A 20160-nucleotide genomic window follows, 5' to 3' on the forward strand; every position below is an offset into this window, starting at 1 on the left:
TCCTATGTTTTGATGTAGTAAAAAGACAAATAGCTGATACAGTGTCCCGTGTGGCTTTTTATGTGGACAGATGTTACCACGCGCCAGATTGAGATACAGAGCACTGGGTACTTCAGGGAAGTCTTCGCACCTTGTTCAGCTCCCACTGCTCCTAACCACCCCCCACCCTCCACCCCTACCCTACACCTCCCAGTCCCCCACCCTCCACCTTCCAGCCCCCCACCCCCGCTTACAAGTAACCACAATTTTAGCTTGCACAAATATTCAAACATGTATGCATCATCTAAATAAAATTATATAATACATATCCTTTTGTGTGTGGTTTTTATAATCTAATGCAATATCAAATTCATCTATACTCTTGTATGTGTTGATTTTTTTCTATAAGCTATATAGAATTCCACTACAAAAGTATACAATCATTTATTTATCTAATATCTTGTTGCTGTGACATTTGGACTGTTTCAAGTTACTGACCATTAGGAATAATTCCATAAACTTTTTCTTTTTTCTTTAAATCTTTTTGTGATCATATCTACTTAGCTCTACTGGGTTTATACCTAGTAGTTAAATAATTGGCTGGCTTTATAGTAACAACCAAATAGTTCTCCAAAGAATTTATGCTATTTTTACTCCCACTAACGATGTACAAGACTGTCAGCTGTAACCCACCTAGTCAACACATAAAATCATCCTCCTTTTAAATGTTAGTCTTAGTAAGTTTGGGGAGACAGTCTCCAAATACTCACCAAACTGGCAGCTAATAACATGGAATAGGCCAGGATCTTTTCCATTTCAAATGACATAATTTGAGGTCAAAACGGTGTCAGCAAAAACAGGGACTACAGGTTCATAAGGCTGAGAGGATAAGTCAGTTTTTCTCAGCTCGTGTCGAGGCACGCACAGCATATGATCACAGAGCCCACAGAAGAATCTTTCGTTGAGTCAACTACTGTTGCAATTGAAGGGAGACTGCTAACCCCAGGCAGATGACGATAAAGCTGAAGGAACCAACATTCCGGGATAATGATAGCCCTCCTGTCCTTAGTGGTTGGGCTAGAAAGCTCTGAGGTAGGTCTAAGGGATTGTTAGAGGAAGCAGAGTAAAAGACATCAATGATGTCAGAACCTACTTCTCACCAGCTGAATTCTCATCTTGTTTCATCTCTTTGTTTTGGACCTTCTCTTTCTCCATAGGCTGGGAATGGTAGCCATGTCAAACCCTCAGGTTCCATAAACATCTTAACATATGGACGGGAGTGATGCTAGGTCTTAGCTCCTGTGGGAAACTGCTTGTCACATGCTGGGTAGCTTCGAAAAATAGAAATTAGCCTCTTGCAAGACTACAAACCAGCAGGCTCCTTGTACGTGGAATTGACTTGTAGCATCATGGCAGCCTGCTTCCATCCTCAAGTGACATTTTCTTCATTTGTCTCTTCTCCTCATTCCCTAAGGACACTTATATCAGAATAGGGTCCACTGTTGTGTGGCAATGTCCTCTGAGTGAAAGCCTTCCACTTGGAGGGAAAATCCTTAAGACACAGGATGATCTAAAGTAGGGTGAAACATTCTATCCTTCAGGGAAGCTGTCCTAGTTAGGGTTACTATTGCTGTAATAAAACACCATGACCAAAGCAACTTGGGGAAGAAGGGGTTTTGAAATAAACTTACACTTTCTAGCAACAGTCCATCACTGAGGGAAGTCTGGGCAGGAACTCGAACAGGACAGGAACCTGGAGGCAGGAGTTGATGCAGAGGCCATGGAGGAGTGCAGCTTACTGACTTGCTCCTCATAGTTGCTCAGCCTGCTTTCTTACAGAATCTAGGACCACCATGTCAAGGGTGGCACCACCCACAGTGGTCTGGGTCCTCCTCCATCAGCCACAAATGGATAAAATGTCCCACAGCTGGATCTTATGGAGGCATTTTCTTAATTGAGATTCCCTCTTCAGATACTCTACTTATGTCAAGTTGACATAAAACCAGCCAGCCTAGAAGCTTATCAACCCTGGAAATCACAAACCCACAGGCTTCAGGAAATTCCCGAAACTAACCAGATGCAGTAGGTTCTTCCCTCCTCAAGAGTCTGTAAGCCATGAGGACAGCTGAGAGATACTATCAGACAAGCTGGGCTTCCTGGAAGAAGCAGAGACTGGTGGAACTGCCTGGACACTTGTTGAGCTGCCTACAATTTGTGCAGTGAGTTCCACAATCCTAGCTCTCATGAACCATCACCGGTGCTGGGCTAGGCTTTTGATGACGTTTTTGTCATTTCTTCTCCTGGAAACAACCCCTTCCCCCACACTCCTGTAAGTAACCCCAATATAACTCATTGGTTCACTAAGTTGGACTTCGGTAGTTTCCTTATTTGGACTGTTGTGGATATCACAAAACACCCAGCCTAAATTTATTAGCCAGCCTCATGGTTTTACACTGAAATACCTGATGCAATTAATTTAAAGAAACAGGCTTTGTTTGGGCTCATAATTCTGGAGGTTCCAGTCCAAGCCTGAGCATCCTCATATCTTTGGTCCACACTAGTGGAAGCCACATAAGGTGTTTGGATCATGAGCTCTGAAGCAGAGAAAATACCAGAAGAGGAAGAGAGCAGAGTGTCACAATCCTGGTTGAAGGCACACCCACGCTGACATAAGGATAGATCTGTATGGTCTGGAGAGTGATCTACAGTAGCTGCGTGTTTTTGTATTGGATGGTTGAGTTTATTAGGTATATAAAAGCAGTAGTAAAAAAAAATAATGGGTAGTAGAGAGAAGCAGACCAACAGAGCTCAGTGTTCACAATACCTAGTAGAGACCACTGGAGTCACCCACCTGAGAGTAATCAAAAGGTAACACCATTGAATCAGCTTGCAAATACCCAGAAGAATTCAGCTTTGGAAGACCCCTTGAGGCAGCCAGCCTGGAGTTCCCAGCTGGTAGTCCTGGGCCTGCAGAGTGTCCTGTTGGGTGAGACTTCCAAGTAAAATAGCAGAGAGCAACCTATAGTAACATTATCAAATCAATACTAACAACCATCTAACATAAACCTACTGGGGAAACTGAGGCAGTCAGCTAGAGTTTCTGATCCAGAGAATTTGGGACAGAGGGTCCCCTCTGTCTTCTTGATGGATAAGTTTCAGTTTTTCCCTCTCCTCTGTAGTTATTTTGATATTATATAATAAACAAGGTAACTGTGTTAGAAATAGTTCACCTTTTAGCTGTTCTCAAGAACACAACTGTACTTTTATTTGTCTGTGCCTGAATGTATGTGTGTGTACCATGCATGTATAGGTATCCTTGGAGGCTAGAAAAAGGCATTGGATCCCCCTAGAGTTACAGGCAGTGGTAAGCCACTTGAGGTGAGTGCCAGGAACTGGACCCTAGTCCTCTGGGAGAGTGACAAGTACCCTTATCTGCTGAGCCTTCTCATGGGCTTCCACACTTTTTTTTTTTTTTTTTTTTATTTTCGAGACAGGATTTCTTTGTAACTTTGGAACCTGTCCTGGACTAGCTCTGTAGACCAGGCTGGCCTCGAACTCACAGAAATCCACCTGCCTCTGCCTCCCGAGTGCTGGGATTACAGGCGTGCGCCACCACTACCCAGCATGCTCCCATACTTTTTTTTTTTTAACCAGAGCTGAGGACCGAACCCAGGCCCCTGTGCTGGCTAGGCAAGCGCTCTACCACTGAGCTAAATCCCCAACCCTGCTCCCACACTTTTTACAGATACTTAGCTGCTTGCTAATTTTATTCCTTGTTAGGAGTTAGGACACCGTGCCACCTTTGTCCAGGGAGTTTTTGAGGAGATAAACAAGGGCTTGCTGGCTCCCAGAATCTACTTTCAATAAATTTAAACACTCCATGATGATTTACCAATAGAACATACATTAAAACCTTTGACTAGTCCCCACTTCCGAAGGATTCACTCACTTTCCAATAGTATTTACCTGGATACCAAGCCTTCAACATATGGACTTTGGGAAGCACTATTGGTATACATGCCATGGCACTGACCAAGTGTGATCACACCTTAATTACAGCCCGGTCTACAGCCCCAGAGACTATTTCCAAAGAAGACCATATTCATAGGTACCAAGGATTAGAACTTCAATCCATCTATTGGTACAGGGGCACAACTGGACCTACAACAAGAAGGCCAATCCACTGCTTCAACTTCTAATGTCAGGGCAATGTCTAACCCAAGCTGCATGGCCACTGCTTTAACTTGCTACCATGTCACAGGATGCTTAGTTTGGTCACATTTTTCAGACTATGATGAATCCAGAGGTGAGTGGTCATAGGCAATGATTGTCAAATATTCAAAAATTACATGAAGTACATAAGGAATTCTTCAAAGAAACCAAGAATATAGTTTGTACCATACTAAAATATGTCAGTCAGCTAAAAACATGAGCTGCCATAGTTCCAAACGAGAAGTTAAATTATTGAGTTATTTCTTTGTGTGTTACATTTATTATGAATTTATTTTTAGGGTTCATTGTATTAAGTATACTGATATGGAAACCTTAGGGACAGATGCCCAAACTACTAAAAACATCTGCTTCAAACCATTACTAGAAGTTGGAAAGATAGCTTGTCTGTTAAGAGCACTCTCTGCTTTCACAAAAGCACTTTCTTATATAAACCTTTTACTATACTAGAAAATATCCAACTATAATAGTTAGAAACTTTAAAAAATTAAATAGGCATTTGTTACTTTCATAATTATAGAAAAAATTATAGAGAGAATTCCAAGTAAAACCCCTACAAACAATTGTAATAAACTGTAGTATGTACAGGGCATTGTATGGCAAGCCCCATACTAAATATGTTATATGTAGTATTTCACTTAATCCTCATGTCAATCCCATGAAGAGGAATTTAGAAATAATCACATTTTACAGACACAGAAATCTCTGGGATTTCAAGGGTGTAAACAGTCGGTTTGATCCTGCACAGTTAAAAAAAAAAAAAAAAAAAAAGCTAAACAAAGACGGAATCCTGCTATCCACAAGTCCAAAGCCATCCCCTGAACTCATCTAGGCACAAAGCTGTGAATCTAATCCCCACAGCACCTTGCAAGGGAGGGCTGATCAAGGATGAGGAGATGGACACTCACACAACTTACGTATCACAGCATGATCCTGCAGTTAGTGATTATGTAAAAAGTGAACTGCAGGGCACTGGGTGTTATGTCTCAGAGATTAACTGGCAAGATGATGGCTATCTGGAGGGGAATGCCAAAGTCTGGCACTCAAGAGATTTCAGTGACTAGGTTCTCGTTTTCTTTTTGTTTCTGAGGAATAAAGACTCAGAGAAGTCTTGGAATAAGTCCTAGTCAAAACAGCAAGTAGCAGCAGCTCAGCCAGGACACAGGTCAGGTCTTCTGTCCACTTGGGGCTTTTTCTTTTTCTTTTCTTTAAGCTCACAGCCCTGTGGTTGGTGAGCAATGTATACAGAACAGCTGCTGAAAGTGCTTGGCGTGGGAATCCACCCTGCCTTCAGCACATTCAGCATTCAGAGCCTGTGCGCCTCCTTTTCATCACTGAAGAAACCCTCTTCTCCTGCAGGTGGCTGTGGAGGAACTGGTCCCTTCTACTGGACATGTGACGCATGCCACCCCAATTTAACTCTCTTTCCAGAGAATTTGAGTTTTGGCTATTTTGGTATTAAATTTGTCATTTTTCGTTACAGAGTTCAGAGCCCATTTCCATTGTTCACAACCTAGGACCCTTAATCGACCCGAAACCGGAGCCAAATACAGGAAGAGGTACTTGGTTAGACGTGGAGCCTAAGTTGTGTGATTGTTCCTATCACATGCACTTTCCTTGATGGTCCAAATTTTCTTGTGAGAGTTCCCTTTTCTTTCCTTTTCTTTTCTTTCTTTCTTTATTTTTTTTAGACAAGGTCTCTCTCCATCCAGGAACTCATTGAGTAGACCAGGCTGGCCTTGAACCCACAGAGATCCATTTGCCTTTGCTTCCTAGTGCTGGGATTGAAGGAGTGCAAAGCCACAGGCAGCTCTTCCTGTGAGGGGTGAGGAGAGTCCTTGTCTCGTGCTTCCTCAGCATTGTCAGCACTCTACTTTCATTGGAGAAGTCATCAATTTCCTCCCATCCTTCCTGGTGTAGTTGGCAGAACTGATTCTATACCTACCTCCGTGCCAGATCCTGACCATCTGCTACCTTCGCCTGTATCAGACTATTTACTATGAGACTGGATAAGGTGTTGCCACATAACCTAGCTTGGGCCAATGACAAGCTGCTATGGTACTTTTATCCCCTCTGGTAAGAAGATGCCATCTTGGACATTGCCTTGTCGGCATAGCAACTAGAAGAGACACAGTAGTATCCAGGTCTGTGGATAGGATGATACATTTCCTAGTAACATTATGGTAACAAGATACTAACATTTCCTAGTAGATGAGAGAAAGAAAGGTCAGGAGACCCTGACTTGAGAGCTCAGCTTTGTTTCTCTGCTCCTGCCATCCCCTCGCACCAACACCATCCCCACCCCTACCCCCACCTGCGCATCCCCTCCCCCAGTGCAAGTGATCTTGGGAGAGGCTAGTAGTGTATAGTAAGGAAAAGGTTAATTAAAAGCAAGACTCAGGGATGCAGACTCCAGCCATCATCCTTGATGAGGTGAAATTTTTGGGTGATGCAGTAGTTTGGGGAATCACCTGCACTTTTGTAGTCTTACCAAGTTGGACTTGGCTTGTTACTGGTGCCCAGTTAGGGTGGGTAGGCATCTAGAGTACACGTGTATGTACACTGCTGAGGCTCTCATTCCTTCCTGGAAGGATAATGATTCGACTATGGATCAGTCACTAACAGTCTGGACCCTACAACAGCTATTCTGGAGACAAAACACCAAATAAGATTTTTTTTTTTTCAGCCAAACGCCACAGAAGCAGGCTACTAGACCCTGACTTCTAAAAATTTGTCCGGCCCCTAGCCCAGCTACTTTGTTGCTGTAGCACAGGGGCCTCAAACACATGGCGGTTCAGAAGAGGGTATATTTAAAACCTGGACATCAGGGTTCCCTCTAGACCAGCCTCTTCCAATGGACAAGGTCCTTTCTTACTAATTATTCCTTCTTCCCTGGCATCCCCAAGCATAAGTCCCTAAGTGGGCCTCCAGAGGCTGGGTTAGTTAACATTCGGCAGCTCCAACAAAAATAACCTGCGAGGATAAGCTAAGAGTTAGTGATTTTAGAGATTGAACCCACTCAGCCATGCAGTTAGTTCTTGGATCCCTTCATTCGGGGCCTGTGGTGAAGCAGAAGATCCCGGTGGAAGGCACCTATCAAAGGGCCCATGCACCTCAGGCAGGTGACCACAGAAAGGGACAGAGAGACGGAGGCCTAGGAGAAGACAGGGCCTCCAGGACAAGCACCCAGTGACTCACTTTTTTCCTCCCAGGCCCCAACCCTCCAAAACTCTCTAAACTCTCAGACTAATATCTCCAGCTGGATACTCAGAACACACGGCTCCCTTTGGTGGACACTTCCCACCCAAACAGGAGAATGTTCCTGTGAACTGCAGCCTATGTTCACCGTAAAGCTACAGGGTCGAATAAGAAGCAAAGACAAGCCCCAGCGCCCCTTTCACTTCCTCTCCTGCTTGCTCTTTCCTCCAGCTTTTTTGTTTGTTTGTGTTGTTTGGTTTGGTTTTTCAGAGACAGGGTTTCTCTGTGTGGTTTTGGTTTCTGTCCTGGATCTCGCTCTGTAGACCAGGCTGGCCTTGAACTCACAGAGATCTGCCTGCCTCTGCCTCCCGAGTGCTGGGATTACAGGCCTGCCGCCACCACTGCCCTCCTACTTGCTCTTACCAGAAGTTCAAATCACATTCCCTACAATTGCATTATTACAACATAGAACACTAAGCTTTGGCTTGCTTGCTTAACTGCGTTTTGGCCTGGATTCCTAGGGACACTAAGTCTGTATTTGCTGGGCCACTTAAGTTAGAAATGTCAATTTTACTTATTTTATCTGTGGTTTATGTCATATTTAGATGTGCCTTAAGAGGTTTTAGTGAAATTGCTACAGATAAAATAAAATGCACTGAACTCTAGCCACAGCATGCAGATCAGTCTTGCTTTGTTATCTTGAGTTTCTCCTCTAATTAGTGAGTTACAGCACTCCCATCAGGCCACACATGGTTTAAAAGAAGGAGCTCCGTCCCTGAACCCCTCAAGAGTGAAAACTGGCATGTCTTCTAAGTGAAGCAGGTACCTCTAGGAGAAAGTTTCATTCTAATGTATCTTCAGCATGTCCTTTGTTCTTGTGTTTGGTTAAGCCTTTGGAGAGAAAACTAAGCATTTCCAGAGACCCTTCTGTTCAGCATCTTGATTATGACCATGAACTGAGGATGTCCTTAAGTGTTCCTGTCCACCATATTAATCTTTCAAAATATGACCGTGAACTGAGCATGCTACAAAATAGATCTGCCATTTTTCTGTCTTGAACTATGACCTTCAACTGAGTGTGTTCAGAAATGTGCCTCCCCTTTTATATAGAGGATCCCTAACTGAAATCCCCATGCTTCCCTTGTCTGGAGAGAACGTCGCTTTTGGAATCTCTCCAGTGCGCTCTGCATGTGCTGTGGGCAGGATGCTTTTCTCCATTCTTCCATCCTCTGGTCATGCTCCCATTCTGCTCATTTCAGTGACACCATTTGAGCTGCCAGAAAAGGCCTCATCTGAGGGCAGCACCTGCTCTAGACTGCTCCATTATGGAAGCTAAAACCTTCCTCTGATTGTTGAAGAGTTCACATTGGAATTTTACTTTCTTGCAAGCAGGATATATATGTGTGTGTGTGTGTGTGTGTGTGTGTGTGTGTGTGTGTGTGTGTGTGTGTGTGTGTGTATGTGTGTATCCATCTGATATAATAGAGCCTCCTAGTATGACCTTAATGGAACCCTCCAAGATGTGGATCATTTTAGACTGGACTAGTTCCATAAACTTGACGTGGGATACATACTTTCACAGTGCTTGCTGCTTCTAAAATGATTTCATTCTCTTTATTTCATATAGTACCTTAAAGTGAATGATCCATTTTACTCCCCATCTGGAGGGGGGAACAGAGGACATTAAATATCTCTATTATCAAAACAGCCTTGTTATGTGGCACAGACCATTAGGGTCTTCCAATGCAATGAAGAGGGAGAGATGCCCAAGCACCCAGCTCTTCTCAGGCCAAGCCCCTACCCACAACTTTCCCTGCTATATTTGAGTTTCTGATATTTGTTGCCACAGCTTCCATCTTCTTTTCTGCGTTCCTCCCTGCTCTTCTGTCCTTTCGATCTATCCTGTGACTCACTTCCTCCCAATTTCTCTCATTTTCCTGCATATTCCAGAGCCTTCATTGGCTACATTCCACGTCTGCTCAAACCTCTATCTCGTACAACTTAACCTCTCCTCTGAAATCTTGTCCTCTTGCAGGCTTACACCCTCAGGAACTTGCTCCATCTTCTCTTTGGTACAACCACCCTCAGACAAACAGCTGAAGTGGAATCTCACCCAAGCATGCGTGACCGTTTCACAGTGGCCATGTGCATCCGCCCTCGTGTGTGCTGAAAATGAGCTCAAGTGAAACTGCTAGAGTTTCATGAATCCACCATGTTAGAATATAATAGAATATGTCTGCAATAGAGGGAGATTATTGGCCCTGTGGTTCTCAATGGCATGTATGAGTGCCAGATAATGTAAGTGACAGGATCTATTGCTATCTCATTAACGTCTCATGCATGAGACTTTAAAAAGTGGAAGTGAGATTAATATGTAGAACTATATTTAGATCAGGAGCTTTCTTTACCAATTAATATCTGAAACAGCTAAAGATCTCAGGTCCAGATTATATGAAGAACTACTCCAAGTCAGTAGGAAAAGCTGGCCCTTGAGCAGGAGCTCTATGAGTGTGAATATTCAGATGTCAATAAGTACATGAAAAACCACAGAAGCTCATTACTCGCTAAGAAGGTGATCATTAACACCACCAGAAACCAGAAAGGCAGGCAACTGGATTTCTCACATTACTCAAGAAAACACCAACAGCTGTATCGGTTTTCTAAAACTGTTTAGTGTTTACGAAGCCATTGATTGTCTCCTAAACACATGCAACCCAGAGCTAGACATGCACATCCATACATCCTAGGACACAACAATCCCACTCATAGGGACACTGTGAAATCAGTTAACTCTGAGCACTGACCTGGATTTTGAGATGTAAATATTTATGAAAGGTGGTAAGTTCCCTCAAATCTTTGAACTTCCCTAAATTAGAAATAAAATAGCATATAGGTACACACCTCCACCATCTTGTGCATGCTAACCAGTTTCCTTACCAAAGTCCCCCTGGCCCTATCTGAGGTAAGTCCTATCATTCCATAGATGGCTTAGAGAGGCAAAGTAACTTGCCGAAACTCACACACTCAAATCAAGAGAAGGGATTCACACATGACCCCAGTCAGTTTCCACACTCTTTCCATTCTGTCGTCCCTCCTCTCCACCTGGTTCCTTCCTGGTCCGGTTATTTCTCTCATGGCTATGGCAAAACACCGATAAAAGAAACTTAAAGCAGGCAGGACTTTAATCCCACAATTTGGGGACATAGTCTATCATGGAGAACTAACTTATGATGACAATCTCTCCGGGTGGCAGGAACGTGCAGCTGGTGGGATGCACCACCTCCTCATATCTTGGAGGAACAGAAAACAGGGTGGAGGGGAAGTGGGGCTGTGCTGTAAAACTCCAAGGCCTGCTTCTAGTAACTAACTCACTTCCTTCAGAGAAACTGTGTCTCCTAACACTAAAACAAGTTTCCAAAACAGCGCCACCATCTGGCTTATGTATTCAAAGACATTAACAGTTCACATCCAAACCACTGGACACAAGACAGCTCTTGCACACAGGAACTCAAAGCAGCTGTTGTTGTCCACACAAGGTCTGTGCAACATCAAGACAGTTAACAATTCCAACATGGAATCCTTTACCAACAATTCCCTACAAGGACCATCATGCCCTGTTCCTAATCTTCCTGGTCACCCTCGCTCCACCTCCAAAGGGTGGCATCTGGACATTCCAAGTTCTGGTACATCCTGAAAGGCTCCAAGTTGCTTTCTGCTCCTGCTAGGCCTAACCCTTTCCTTTTTGGGTAATCCTGGGGGGACTTGCTTTGAGCAAGCGGCTGTAGTCATCTCCGAGAACTGTGTTTGTGTCTAATTACCACCAGGCACAATATTGATTTTGCGTAGCCTTTATAACATCACATTAAGTTTGTTGCAAGCTTTATTTGATCTAGGCATTAAACTCTGCTCATGCATCCACAGTTCATCTTTGTAACTAGTTGCTTGTGGAATATGGCCAATTGCTAACAATTTACACAAAATCAAAGGGAACACCGGCCAGAAGTGCTGGGCTATTAGCTCACACCCCGAATTAATTCTGAATGTGTAACCGATGAGAGGGAACCACTACAAAGCCAAAAGGCCCCAAAGAAGTTGGGGTTTCCTAAGCCAAATATCAAGAGGGAGCCATTAGCACATTTATGGATCCTGCAGTAATTTTCAACCTCTAAAAGCTAAAGCTATTAGCCTAAATTAAATGATTTCTGTCTTGACTAACGCTTTCAAGAAAAAAAATAATAACATTAAGATTGCCTAAATATATCTGAACCTTGCAAACTCAATTTTTATACCGGGGAAGGAAGCAGATATACTTTCATATCCTAATAGCTCAATCCAAGGCATGAGCTTTTAGTAGTACCAAGGGTTTCTAAACTCTTAGTTGGACTAGACTGTGTTTTACATGTATTATCTCATTTAATTTTCCCACAAGTCATAAGTAAATGTAACTCTCCCCATTTTGTGACAGGGGAAGTTAATATGGTGATTGGTTAAGTAAGCTGCAAAATTTTCCACCATTACTTGTGACCCAACTCTTCACTCCTTTGTGCTCTCTATACATAACTATAAATAGTTATCAGTGACTATTTTTTATTATGAGAAACCCCACTTACACGAGGCATGGGACTATCCATTCACTCATAAAGCATGCACAGCAGTCTGATTATGCACAGGCACTGTTCTGTTTCCCAGGCATGATTCCACACTTTCTTCCCCGTAACTCTAATAGCACTGTCATTATCTCTGTTTCTCAGACAACTTACCTGAGAACGAGATGACTAAGAAAATAACGTGCCCCAGGCCTGAGGGCCAGTAAGCAGGAGAGTGGGTGTTTCCATTGTTGGCTTTGGGATCCCTTAGGAAAGGGCCATTTTGATTTATCAGTGAACTGAATCATAGATGCTGGTCTGGCTTGTGTTCCATGTAGTAAGACTGTGGGAAGAAGCTGAATCAGGGCCTACTGGCTCTGCTTACTGAAACAAACAAGGAATTTGAATTTCCCAGGAGGCACTCAGAGAACAAGACTGGCTGCTGGTATAAGGAAAAGGTCATGGAGGGAAACCCTCAGAGCACAGCCAAGTGGGACTTCGGAGAGAAGAAACCCTGAGAGATGTTGATGTTGTTGGCTGTGGGATATGCATGTGTGTGTGTGTGTATGCACACACTATAAACACACAACTTCCATCCTTCCCAGAGCTCCCCAGAGCACTGTGAGCAGGCTCTATCCAGCCTGTAGATATATGAGGGGGTTCTTTTACAGCAAGTCACTGCATGACACTGGATCTAGATTACCACCAGGCAAAACAGTAGGCTATTCTTATAGGCACAGAAGTCATGCCTTAGCCACTAGCTGACCTCTCATCTGAGTTTTAGAAGTAATTCACAAGGAATTATTTCAATGACCTCATACCAACCACATGTTTCCACTGAGTTAAGGGCTCTTCAGTACCAGGTGCTTTAAAAGCACAAGAAAAGACATTACTAGCTAGGTGAGGCTGGCTTTGTATACTGCTTGCTATGAAAGTTATTTCTCCTTATTAACACATTCAATCCCCACCATAACCTGGTGGAACAAGTGCTTGTATCACCAGCACTTTCAACAGAAGTCGAAGTGAAGCAGAAAGAAGGCATGTGACCAGTCAAAACCACAGAGGTGCTGGTGCGAAGCTCAGTTGGCTTTAAACTTGGGTCATAGGGCTCCAGAGCCCCTAATCCAGACTTTTCACTAAGCTGTGCCATGCAGAAATCTGCTTCAGCAGGAACTGCAAAGCCCTTTATCCCCATCTCTCCAGTTCTAACTTGACAGTACCTACACTCTTTAGTTCTTCCTCAAAGCAGATGTGACTGGCAAGACAGATAAGGTCAATGACATTATTCAGGCTACTGTTTGGCTGTTGCTGGACTGTCATTTTGAGATTTTTGACATGTTCATACAGGAAAAGACCTTGGAGATCAACTCAGACCTTACGGTCCCCAGGTCCCTCACTACTCCCCCACCTGTCCACATGGAAGAGTAGCCTCAGCTGCTACTGGCTTATCTCGTGCTTCTAGGACAAGCTATTTGGTGGTACAACAAAGAAATATATGTCTGTCCAGAACATAGACCGAGACCAAAAAGAAAAAAACTGATGCAGCCTTCACTCTATCTCCCACTTTGCTCTTGAACTCCCAGGCTCCAATGGTCCTCCTGGCTCAGCCTCTTGAGAAGCAGAGGTTACAAGTGTGTTCTGCTGTACCCAGCACTGTGGTGGTATTGTGTTCCCCAAAATATTGTGCACCCTAATAAACTTATCTGGGGTCAGAGAACAGAACAGCCACTAGATACAGAGGCTAGAAAATGGTGGCTCTCACACCTTTAATCCTAGCCTTCTGGAGGCATGGGTCTCTGTGAGTTCAAGGCCACACTGGAAATAGCCAGGCATGGTGACTCATGGCTTCAATTCCAGGAAGTGGTGTCAGAAAGCAGAAAGGTATATAAGACGTGAAGACTAGAAACTAGAAGCTTTTGGCTGGTTAAGCTTTTAGGCTTTTAGCAGCAGTTCAGCTGAGATCCATTTGGATGAAGACACAGAGGCTTCCAGTCTGAGAAAACAGGACCAGCTGAGGAATTGCGAGGTGAAGTGGCTGTGGCTTGTTCTGATTCTCTGATCTTCCAGCATTCACCCCAATGTCTGGCTCTGAGTTTGTTTTTATTAATATGACCATTTAAGAGTCGTGCTACACAGCACCCCATTCTCAAGGCTTCTCCTCTTCCTCCTCCTTTTATTCTTTTTCTGGCTTGGTGTTGGGTATTAAGTCCAGGGCCTTCTGGATTTGGGTATAGACCATCTATACCCAATTTTTTTTTGTACTAAACACTTTTAAAACTGGAATAGACTGAACTATTTGAACCCCAAATGTTTTGGTGCAACTTAAAATCTCTTCCTTCAGGAAGAGTAAAACACATAACATTAAGAGTGGAGAATCCCTAATAACTTGCCTGACATCAACTTTTCTTTTTCTTGCCTCAAACAAGATTTGCTGATTACAGATGAAACTCGTGGAGGCTCGCTGATTAGGGGACAGTGAGGCCCATCACTTCTTCCTGACAACTCATAATCTGGTGTGGCTGGAGGCAGGGAGAGGGCTTTTCTGTCCGAAGAACCATTAGCCTTTAGAGGCATTTTGCAATGACATTAAGCCATTTACTTAGCAGTCACATGGGGAATAAACACTTGTGGGGTGTCTGAGAACACAGATGCGAGGCTACATCTGGAATGACCTCTGGAACCCTAGAGGACACATCTGGCAGCAGAGCAGTGCTTCAGAGATGCCCAGGCAAGGCTGTTACCTGCTGCCACAGAAGCACGGACACCATGTTGAACACCGAAGACAGACGGTTCATGTTGTCCTGCTCTGCCTGAGAAATCATAGACTTGGTATTACCTTAAGTACAAGGAATCGGGGTCTACACTGCTGTGTGTGGGTATTGCTGCTAAAGCAGTGAACACAAGCAATAAAGGCGCTTGATCATCTATAGTGGACCAGATACTGACCCTCCTACAGGACACATTTCACGAGAGCATGGTTGGCACTCGTATTATTCATGTTTCATAGGTGTGAGGGTGGAGGTACATGCAAGGTAAAATAGACATGAGACTCACATATCTAGTGAAGGTCAAAGGCAGGACTTGGATGTAAGTTGCTTCTGTCTCAGGAGCCCATGATCTTAACCCTGCCCTACCCTCCTCCCCTGGAACAGCAAAGAGAGGCAGGCCCGGCAGATTCTACGTATAGTACTCCAGCTGCCTCACACCTCAGCAGTCACACTGCCAAGCACCTGCTCAGAGTAAAATACATCTGCTGCATAGGGTGCAGAGAGCACACCAAGGATGTGCTTAGCAGACAGATGTGGGCCTTTACCTCCAGGCTGAGCACTCGGCTTCTTCTCGCACTCATACCTTCCTGTCTTTCCTCTTCTGCCCTTCCCAAAGTCATGATAAAGGTCATCCCAGTAACTTATAATGTACACAGGAGCAACCATTTTTTTTTAAAGATTTATTTATGTATTCTGTATACAGAAGAGGGTGCCAGATCTCATTACAAATGGTTGTGAGCCACCATGTGGTTGCTGGGAATTGAACTCAGGACCTCTGGAAGAGCAGTCAGTGCTCTTAACCTCTGAGCCATCTCTCCAGCCCCAGGAGCAACTATTTTAAGTTACCCCCTCTACATCTTCCCCTCTTTGGGTTTTCTCTGTGTGTTTCTATATATACATAGGAAATAGATATTGATGTTTCTAGAAAATGGTATTCCAGGAGAGGTTTCTTTCTAGATTTGAGAGAAGGGAAAACTATGATAAAAAAAAAAAATACACTGTATAAAATTTTCTTTTTCTTTTCTTTCTTTCTTTCTTTCTTTCTTTTTTTTTTTTTTTTTTTTTTTTTTTTTTTTTTGGTTTTTCAAGACAGGGTTTCTCTGTGTAGCTTTGCACCTTTCCTGGGACTCACTTGGTAGCCCAGGCTGGCCTCACAGAGATCCGCCTGCCTCTGCCTCCCGAGTTATGGGATTAAAGGCATGCATGCGCCGCCACTACCACCCCCCGGCCTAAAATTCTCAAAGAATAAACAAAAACCATTTTAAAAGATTAATTTCTCCCCAACAGGTTCCTATCTACCTTCTTGCCATCCTTAATCCCTATTAGTACTTGTCAGAGCTGCTATTCCATTGCTGTGAAGAGACATCATGATCAAGGCAACTCTTATAAAAGAAAGCATTTCACTGGGGGCTTGCTTATAGGTTCAGAGGCTTAGTTCATTATCATCATGGCAGGACACAGGCGTGATGCTGGAGCAGTAGGAGAGAGCTACGTCTTGATCTGCAGATAGGGAAGGAGAGAGAGAGACATACAGAGAGATAGAGACAGAGAGACACCCAGAGACAGGGAGAGAGACACAGAGAGAGAGGGAGAGAGAGAGAGAGAGACTTCCTCTGACAAGGCCACACCTCCTAATCCTTCAGATCCTTTCTAAGAGTTCCACTCCCTGGTGACTAGGCATTCAACTATATGAGCCTATGTGGACTGTTCTTACTCAAAACACCACAGCACCGTCCTGTGACTGCCTTCAGATTTTATTGTATGTTTAAGATGTTGAAGCATGTTGTCCTCCCTCCCCCTTCCTACTCTCAGCGGTTTTTTTTTTTATGTGAATAAGCTGGGAGAACATATTCCTTCTTTTTTTAATAGCTGATAGCATCCCATTCTACGGTTAGACTATAGTTTATTTCATCAATCCCTTATTAACAAACAGGGATTATTTCTAATCTTTTGCTACACTTAAGTTGATGTTTTGATTTTATGTCTGCACCTCAATTGGCTTTAACACAGAGAGAAGGAAGGAGAGGGCATCCCAGAATTCCAACGCTACCCTCCACTGAACACTTTAATAGAGGAAAAATAGAACACACTCAAAAGGCCCAGCGTAAAAAACGATCTTAGTAAGTCATGGGAAACTGCTATATCCACTCATTCTACCAGAGACCTCATTTCTTCTCAGACCAGAAGATAAAAAACAGTCTAAACTAAATCATCTCTCCAGGTGTAGTGTATCTTTGAGCCATTTTAAAAGTGACAGACCTCTTTAATTTTTTCATTGTACTTTCAGTAAATTCACTAAGATAAACTCAAAATTGAATCTAGCACAGCTTAGCAGCTCAAAGCCAAGCACAGGGACCTTTCCTTCCTAGGCTGGGCTCATGAAGAGATGAACAACAGCCTCTCTGCTAAGATACCTGAGCCCCCAGCGCTGCTGCAGCCCCACAGAGGTATTCCCCTAAACTGCAGGAATGGCACACTGGTGCTAGATTTGAGTATTCCTTTTCTCCAGTCTCTTTAAGGTTCATAGAAAGAGCTCATGTCAAGCATGAGACTAACACTAAGCAAAGAGAAAGTTCAGAAAAATCCCTGACTTCTCCTGACATCTTCACCTTCCCCAAATTTAGTCCCCTGTTCTCAGCTCTCTTCTCTGTCCTTTTCTCACTGTAGGGGATCCACGTGTTCAGGAACTAATGCCACCATGGGCATCACCTCAGCCAATGACTGGACAAAGTTGGTATAAATAAATAACCCAGCTTTTATGCCACTTAGTGAAGATAACCTAAGAAACACATTTCATATTGTTTTCCAAAGTTCTCTAGCAGGATTATGCCTGTTTTGGTAATGTAACACTCCCTGGCGTCTCCTGCCTGGGGGTGCTTCCATCGGCTTCCAAAAGAACTACTGGTACCAGACACCTTATCTTCAAGGTCTTCTTTATAACTGAAGTGGTCCTAAGAAACAGAGCTTCACGCCCGATGTGGTGGTGCACGCTTTTAGTCCCAGCACTAGAGAGGCAGAGGCAGGTGGATCTCTGAGTTCGAGGCCAGCCTGGTCTATAGAACTAGTTCCAGGACAGCCAGGGCTACACAGAGACACCCTGTCTCAGAAAACAAGAATAAAAACAAAAACAAGCTATCAACTTAGGTTGACGGTCTAACAGCTCCTCTGAACGTGGATGAAGAGACTCTTAATGCCTGCAGCCAGAGGGCAGATTGTGCTGATATCCAATTGCACAAACAGTTAAGAAGCAAAGCGTGGTAAATATAGGAACAGTATACCTCCTGTCCTAATGTCAAAATCCTGATATGGAAGGAATATTAAGCCCTACAATGCATTCATAGGAAGGGTTTGCCTTTCCTGTCTCAGCGGCATAGCTGGTACTACAGTCTGAGAGTTCTCAGAATGCCTGACTTGTCATGGGCTGCTGTATATCACTGCCTTGTCAAGGGACTCACTGCACAGCCAAGGCAATGCTGCAATAACCATAAGATCCACTGCCTCCATTTTACACCACATCACACAAAAGCTGTTTGTCTAAAATTGGATGGAAACAACTCATACACTGACTCATAAAGGCACAGGTGTGATGCCAAGTTTGGGATGACCTCTTATGGAGTCAAGGGACACTCCTTGAAAATGTGGTGTATTTTGAACCAGTAGTCATTATCTGGAGTTGTGTTCCCAGTCACTAAACTACATGGATTCAGAGACCCTGTATTTAGTTACAACTAACTCCTCTTGCTATAACTCCAGTGACCTACTTATGGACTTCGTGCTTCTTATGTGCTCAAATTTAATGTTGTTGATTCTTGGTAGGGAGAAGAATAAACTTTTACAATAGAAATAGTAAGTGTTACACCCAACCTAAACCAGTAAGGCAGCAGGCAAAGCGGGGAGTTATTACACAGGTGTTGATAATTGATCTGGGTATCAAAACATAATAGAACCAAGGAAATATATGTTCAGAAGTCAGAGAAATGCTTGAGCACATATGAGATATTTGAGTTATTCAGAAATAACTGTGTGGGTAACAGCCACACACCTACATCTTGACCAAGTCACAATAACTAGAAGATCATATTCCTTGATGATGTCAGCCTAGCATATCTCCTTGATTAAAAAGCCTGTGCCATACAATTTCTGACTAGGGTAAGGAATAGTAGGATAGGATGAAAGAAGAGGAGATAATGATATAGTTGACATACAGATAAAAGTTTGTAGATAAGAGAGGTGGTTCTGCCTCTAAAGAGCTGTCTCCATTCACTGAGGTCACTGTGCTTAGGCTGGTGGAGGGAAATAATGTCCTCAGAAGCATTCTCAACCATTGACTGAAGAGGCTGGTGTAGAAATACTCATCTGATTCTTCCTGAATGAGAAATTCTGAGGTGTGTGTCTACAGTCTCCCAGGGCTTTTAGGAGTTAAACTACAACCACCATTACAGGGATAATTTTCCTTAGAACACGACTTTTATGGGCCTGTTTTCCTTACCTTCTCAGCTTCCTGCTTCAATAAGAGCATTTCCCTCACCTTACACCTTACACTTAGATTACTTGTGCCTTTGTCTCGCCGTTGGCTCCTGGGAGAACTCTAACCAAGACACTTCACTCCACTCCAATTAATTCTCTTTGGATAGATGCTGGCGGGCTCTTCCTTAAGGTACAGATGACTCACGTGTTCCAGTGGAGTAAATTTAAATGAAGAAATATCCTCAGGTTGTGGTTCTGATGCAATGGGCTAGACACATAGGAGCTATGTAAAGATGTGCTGCTAAATTACGATCAAAGGACAGATTATTGTCAGTAACAACTGACTGTCATTGGATGATGTCATAGCCTTGTGAACTGATCATGTCTTGGAGGAAGAGTAGCCTGGGGTACAATGCACAGCTGTGTCAAGCCATGCATGGGTGTTCTTCTGAGATGACTGGATACAAATATCAAGCTCTGCTCAAATACTGATGTTGAGGCAAAGAGCCACCACATACAAACGTAGGGTAACAGTGGGTAGTTAGCCGATACATTGATGCTTGCAGGATTATAAAAATGACAGTATAAAGATAGCTGTGTTGTTGAGTCTTCTTGTCCTTATGCTTAACATATGCTTAACAGCACACACACACACACACACACACACATACACACACACACACACACACACACAGTCTGTAGCTATGGCTTTTCAATTACAGGAAGTAATAGAGATCTAAGGGGAGGAGAAGAAGGTGAAAACTTTTGAGAGACTTAGAAATCATATGCCACCAACATACCCACTATTGCCACCACCTACATTTGCCAAGTGTCTTCACTGTGTCGGGATTTTTTTCCAAAGCAGGCTGCAGAGAACCCTAAGGGTGTGTGATAGGAACCTGACCAGTTCAGTCAACATTGAAAGACTTGGT

General features: G+C 43.5%; 1 protein-coding gene across 8 annotated transcripts in view; it reads right to left on the reverse strand.

Annotated features, from left to right (window-relative positions):
* Prr5l (proline rich 5 like) overlaps positions 1–20160 on the reverse strand; it is a 184719-nt gene that overhangs the window by 138638 nt on the left and 25921 nt on the right. The window lies entirely within an intron of this gene.

Source organism: Onychomys torridus, chromosome 4 (assembly GCF_903995425.1).
Source record: "Onychomys torridus chromosome 4, mOncTor1.1, whole genome shotgun sequence".
NCBI classification, from domain to species: Eukaryota; Metazoa; Chordata; class Mammalia; order Rodentia; family Cricetidae; genus Onychomys; species Onychomys torridus.